This window comes from Astatotilapia calliptera, chromosome 6, assembly GCF_900246225.1.
Source record: "Astatotilapia calliptera chromosome 6, fAstCal1.2, whole genome shotgun sequence".
Lineage (NCBI taxonomy): Eukaryota > Metazoa > Chordata > Actinopteri > Cichliformes > Cichlidae > Astatotilapia > Astatotilapia calliptera.
The window spans coordinates 30,077,070-30,083,935 of NC_039307.1; the positions used below are offsets into that span (position 1 = coordinate 30,077,070).

A 6,866-nucleotide genomic window follows, 5' to 3' on the forward strand; every position below is an offset into this window, starting at 1 on the left:
AAATGATTATGAAGCTGTGAGGAAGCACTTGCAAGCACTCCTTGATGCAGGAGTAATCCGTGAATCAGAGTCCCCTTATGCTTCACCGATTGTGGTGGTTAAAAAGAAGAATGGAGAGGTCCGTCTTTGTATTGATTATCGTAAGCTCAATGCGTTAACAATACGAGATGCGTACGCACTTCCAAACCTTGAAGAGGCTTTCTCAGCCCTTGCTGGATCCAAATGGTTTTCAGTAATGGATCTCAAGTCTGGTTATTACCAGATTGAGATGGAGGAATGTGATAAGCCCAAGACAGCTTTTGTGTGCCCCTTGGGATTTTACGAGTTTAACCGTATGCCCCAGGGGATCACCAACGCTCCCAGCACCTTCCAGCGCTTAATGGAACGGTGTATGGGCAGCCTCAATCTGAAAGAAGTTCTGGTGTTCATAGATGACATCATCGTGTTCTCCAGCACTTTGGAGGAACATGAAACCAGGCTTCTACGTGTCCTTCAGCAACTGAGAGAATATGGGTTGAAACTTTCTCCCAAAAAGTGCTCCTTCTTCCAAAGTTCTGTGCGATACCTAGGACACATCGTGTCTACCAAAGGTGTAGAGACCGATCCTGAGAAGGTCAGAGCTCTCAAAACCTGGCCAAGACCCCAGACGCTCAGTGACCTCAAGTCTTTCCTAGGCTTTGCAGGGTACTATCGACGGTTTGTGAAGGACTATTCAAAAATTGTCAAACCCCTGAATGATCTTACCAAAGGCTACCCACCATACAGGAAGGGCAGGAAAGGTGACACCCGGTCCTAGCGGATACTTGAACCCTAAAGAGCCTCTTTCCAGCCGTTGGACACCTGCTTGTCAGGAAGCTTTTGAGGTAATCATAGAGAAACTGACATCAGCTCCAGTGCTTGGATATGCTAACCCAAAATTACCATACGTCCTCCATACTGATGCGAGCACCTCTGGGTTAGGGGCAGCCTTGTATCAAGAACAGGATGGTGAAGTGAGGGTTATTGCCTACGCAAGTAGAGGACTTTCACCCAGTGAAAAGCGGTATCCAGCTCATAAACTGGAATTTCTTGCATTAAAGTGGTCCATTGTAGAGAAGTTCCAAGATTATCTCTACGGGAACACATTCACGGTTTTAACGGACAACAACCCATTAACCTATGTTTTGAAGTCAGCCAAGCTTGATGCTGCCAGCTACCGCTGGTTGGCCGCTCTCTCCACCTTCGACTTTAATATTAAGTATCGTGCTGGTAAGAGCAATCAAGATGCAGATGGCCTCTCTAGGCGGCCACATGATACTGTGGATGATGACTATGCTTCTCTTGAAGAAAAAGAGCGAATGAAACAATTCGCTTCCCATCATCTCTCTTCATCTCCCAACAGACAAGATGTGACAGCTGACACATTCAGTGTCTTGTGCCACCGTCATCTCTTAGGTGAATCTGACAATAGCCTACCTTCTATCACTTTGGTAGAGTCCCTTGCTCTACATACCGATGCGGTGCCAGACGTCTACGCAGATGATGGAACATTAGGTTGTTCTGTCATACCTACCTATAGTGAGGTAGAACTCCAACAACATCAGAGGTCTGACCCAATTATTGGGTATGTGGTCAACATGTTAGAAAATGGAGGTGAAGCAAATTCCAATCCTAACTCTGCATCCTTAGAGCTTAAACTAATGCTCAAAGAGTGGAAACGTTTGGAACTGAAAAATGGTCTCCTCTACAGAACCCGCAAATCAGGTGAAAATGTCACCTTTCAGCTTGTCGTCCCTGAGTCTTTAAGGTCCACCATTCTCACTTGCCTTCATGACGACATGGGGCATATGGGTTTGGAAAGAACCCTCGACTTGGTTAGGTCAAGATTTTATTGGCCTAAAATGGCAACTGATGTAGAGAGAAAGATTAAGTCTTGCGGACGTTGTGTTAGAAGGAAGACCCTTCCTGAAAGAGCAGCACCTCTTGTGAGTATCCAAACAACCCGTCCCATGGAACTCGTATGCATGGACTATTTATCCTTGGAGCCTGACAGTCACAACACCAAAGACATTCTGGTCATAACTGATCATTTCACCAAATACGCTGTTGCTATGCCAACAAAAGACCAAAAGGCTACAACAGTTGCGAAGTGTCTTTGGGAGCAGTTTCTGGTGCATTATGGTTTTCCTGAGCGCCTGCTTAGTGATCAGGGCAGGGATTTTGAGTCACAACTCATTAAAGAGCTCTGTGCCCTAGCTGGTATCACGAAGGTGCGCACCAGTCCTTATCATCCACGGGGAAACCCAGTTGAACGGTTCAACCGAACTCTTCTTGGCATGTTAGGAACTCTACGAGACAAAGAGAAAACTCATTGGCGCGATTATGTGAAACCACTAACTCACGCCTATAATTGCACCAAGAACGAGACCACTGGGTTTAGCCCATACGAGTTAATGTTTGGTCGCCAGCCGAGGCTTCCCGTGGATATTGCATTCTGCCTGCCAGTTAAAGATGGCTCTCCTACATCTCACTCTCAGTATGTGAGAGCTCTGAAGGCTCGCCTTCAAGAGAGCTATCAGATCGCTGCCAAAAACTCTCAGAAGGTTGCTGAACGGAATAAACGCCGTTTTGACAAAACTGTCAGGGAGTCAACTTTGGAGAAAGGTGATCAAGTACTAGTGCGGAACCTGCGACTTCGGAATAAACACAAACTTGCAGATAAGTGGGAGTCAACCATGTACAGAGTGGTGGAAAAGATGGTAGACCTACCTGTGTATGTTGTACAGCCTATGAATGGAGATGGTCCTATTCGAACTCTTCACAGGGATCTCTTACTCCCTTGTGGTGACTTATCTGAAGCTGAGGAAGTTGACCAGGTCAAGCCAAAGAGTTGCAGGCCAAGAACGAGGCGCAGTCAGCCTCTGTTACTGGAGGAGCAATCAGAATCTGAAGACGACTCACCTGTCTATCCTAGGCAGTCTTCTGTCATTCCTGGAAAGTTGGTTCAGGTGTTTGAAATCCCGAAGAGACGACAGCAAACCGGAAAAACAGTACCGGAGGGTAGTTGTATACCAGCTACGCCAGCAGACTGTGTAAACCCTCAGCCTCAGAATGAGCCTTGCAGAGGCAGCTCCCCTTTGCTGCCTGCAGAGCCTGTAGGGGTACCTCCTGAAGTAGCTGAAGGAGAGGAGCCAGATGTTGTGGCTGAGCAACACCCTACTGAAGACGATGTAACTTTACCAACTATGACTAATCAAAAATCAGCTGTGGCCGAAGACAGCATTGATGTACCGTCCATTGATGTAGAGGCTCCTATAGCTACGGAAACCATTGATCTGAACCCACAAACCCCTGAGGTAGCTCTGGAGCATAAGGAAACTGTTGACAGTGGAGAAAAAAATGACCATGTTCGTAAGTCAGAAAGGACACGTCGACCACCAAGGCGCTTCCATTATCCTGAGTTGGGAAATCCCTTAATTTCCTTTGCGCAGAGCCTCATAGAGAGCTTTAACCAAGCACTTTATACAATAGGTGACTATGAGAGTTCATCTGTAGACCACAGCGTGACGCATGAAGGGGCTCATGCTGGGTCAAAGGGGGAGGGTGTAACCCATGTGAAATACAGGGCTGCAAAATCCCTTTTTGTAATCTAAGGCTATAGCCTGTTATTGTCACAGGGGGGCGCTGTGATGCAGTCTTGTGTTCTGACGACCTTGCGTCTAGTGCGCAGGAAGTATTACCTCTCTCTTCCTGTGAGATCTTCCCTCTGATGGCGGTCAAGTACGTGTCGGAGCGCATGGAAAAAGTATCTTGGTATGCAATACTGCAACCCGGTTAATGAGACCAGATTGTTTTACGTATAAATGCTAATAAGGTACTCTTTTATTAGGCCCCGAACTCTGACCACAAAGGGAATAACGTCTGTCAAGTTATTTGTGTCTGAAAATCCCGGTGAGTCACGTGCTTTCGTTAGCTACCTGTTAAGTTAGATAATGTATTTCACTAGCCGATTCAGCTCAGAAACCTTTGAACAAAAACCAATCGGGAGCTATGAGAATCTGGCGTGTTGTTTCACTTCTCCTGTTGTTCTTTACAGTGTGTTATAAGTGTTGAATGCTTTGAGCTAAACGATGCCGATGCTAGATGCGATGCTAGCTGCTAATAGCTGTTAGCCACCCCACCCCGCTGAAGCCATATTCCGATCGGGGAGGTATTCAAGTAGAAGCAATAGCTCTGTTTATATTAGAATGGTTATGTCTTAATAGATATGAGCATATTTCAAGTTTAATAGTATTTGCACTGAATTAAGTTACATTTGCTTGTAAGCCTTAAGGATGAATGTCACTTTCATTGCTATGACTGTTTACATTACAGTTTAAGCTGCTGATGTTCTTTGTTGTGATATAATTTTGATAAAATTGTTGATACTGGTACAAACAAGTTACTGTAACTCTTGTAACTTGGTAAAGCTAAAGGGAATGCCATTTGTGATTAATACATTTGGAAAAGAAGTTAATGAGCTCATGTTAAGAACACAAAATGGGAAAAGAAATTGATTGTTCTGCACTGTTTGTGTAGATTGGTTTTTTTAACTACTAGAAGGATTCTGGAGAACCACTGACGGCGAGAACAGCCCAAATGAGATCCTGGATGATCGTGAAATGGTGTGGCCAGCCATGCGATCGGATTGTGGGATTTGCCTGAGAAACTGATTCAAGCAACCCTGGATTACAGATAAGCCCTATGCACTACTTTTCCTACCCGGATAATAGGGTTTGCACACTGACAATTCCCCTACAGTACACCTGTTTGGGTTTTCAACGACTTTAAAGGACAATTCAGACTGGACAATTCAAACTTCACAACAGGAACACTTTAATCTGTTTCATCCATTCCCAAGAGCTCTGATACTGTTCAGTATAAATCTTCCATTTAAATGTCTTTATTTTGTTTTGTTTTACATGTATTCACCTTTAAAAATGCACTATTAGCGTGCAATTTGGGTTATTGTGTTGTATATGTGTATAAATGGTACTGAGGCAATAAAGGTCCCAGTTATTCACTTCCAAGCCAACTCCTTTTGTGAGTCTCCAAAACAAAACCTCCTCCTGAACCTAGAAAGATGTCTAGGGTCTCTATTTGAAGTGAGAGTGTACTGGTCCTGAGTAGAGGCGCTACACTAGCAAAAAAGGGGTTGGGTGGAGACCCAAAAATGCAACCAACTCTACATTCCACTGTTCATCACCAGATGGTGCAAAAGCGCAAGATCCAGACATAAAGCATCAAATCCAAAAGTCCTTTACAGAGGGTTTTTATCATTATTATTATTTATTATTTAACTAACTTTTTAAATGTTTCACACATTAAACATTAATGCATGAATGGATGTGTATTTTAAAATGAAATACTTACAGAAGACATTGTTAATTATTAACAGCTTAATTATTGTGCTTTGTATATGCTACATGTATATATAGTACATGCAGTATGACAGGAACACAGAGGTTTAGTGCCAGACTTCACATAAAAAGTATCAACTATGTTAGGATCCATGATTATCATGTGTGGTGTTAGTTTACATTAGTGACTCCTCTCATGAAGGTGTGTGGATCTCTCACCTCTCTCCAAATTGTGGTTGTGTGTTTGATGCTGAAACAGATGAAGACTGCTGATTGGCTGAAGTAGGGTACAATATATATTTTTGGTTTTTGGTTTGGGCAGTGCTCACCGCTACATTAAATAAACTGCTGCTCGTGTGTGTTTGTAGGTTCTCAGTCATCCAGCTCATGGTTGTCTAAGGAGCCTGGAAACACTTCAGCCACCTGGAAATACCCAGCCTGCAGAGTACATCATATGATTTATTGATTTATTTTGTGTTCATGTCACATGGATGGATGTGAAATTAATTTATGATTGTTTTGTTTTTTGTCTGTTTCTAGAGGAGACGTCGTTCAGGTTGCAGGACTTGGTGGTTATAGAGTAAATGCCACCGGCCACACACGTAAGACCATATTTTGTTTGATTATTTCACAGTTAATGCTAGAATCTGATTTCGGTTTCTGTGACTGTTTTATACTTACATTTATGTTTTTGTTTAATACTGAATGAAGAACAAGTTTTTTATTTTTGTAAATTTTGGAGTAGATATACTGTGCGCCAAGTTCCTTGTTTAAAAATCATTTGGAAACATAAAAAAAGACGAAACATCATTCTACTCAAAATTTTAGCTTTTGAAAGATTATGAATAACTTTTGTTCTTTTCCTTTTTCTCTAGTCCCTGATGAACCACCTAATCTTCAGTGTGCAGACGTGTGTTGCTGACTGTGAGCCTACCAGATACTCTCAGTGTACTGCATATGTGCCATATAACAACAGGCTGTGTCTGGAAGAACATCAAGTAGATGCACGTGGGGTTGGTTGACTGCTAATATTACTGTATATCATCTGTGTTTGTTTTAGATATTTTGGGGAGCACAAACTACATTTCTCTTCTCTCAGGGTGATTCTGGTGGTGGAGTGATTTACAACAACATGATTTATGGTGTAATCAGTTCTGGTTTTGAACGTGTCTGTACTGGACCAGCTGTTACTGTGAATGTTTGTTCTAACATGAACTGGATAAATCAGAAAATTGCTCAAAATAATGGAAAATAACTGAATGAAAATAACATCCAGAATAAACAATCATCTCTACATGAAACTTGTGTGCTGTGTGTTGTTTCTACTCTAGAATATCTTCATGTTAACTGCAAATTGTGAACCTTTTTCTTTGGTCTAAAATATTGTGTCAGATTTGCAGCTTGTGTGTGTTTGAATGTGGTGTCAGGTGTGTAGCAGCTCATCCTGTTGTTCAGAAACTCTCAGACTCACACTGTGAAGATGCAGAA

The 6,866-nt window shown here is 42.7% G+C and overlaps 1 long non-coding RNA gene across 1 annotated transcript; it reads left to right on the forward strand.

Moving 5' to 3' along the window:
* The first annotated feature begins 5,865 nt into the window (after positions 1-5,865).
* Positions 5,866-6,521, forward strand: LOC113024480 (uncharacterized). The gene is made up of 3 exons (XR_003272665.1): positions 5,866-5,980; positions 6,254-6,391; positions 6,478-6,521. It is a non-coding gene; the product is annotated as an uncharacterized LOC113024480 (long non-coding RNA).
* The last annotated feature ends 345 nt before the right edge of the window (positions 6,522-6,866 follow it).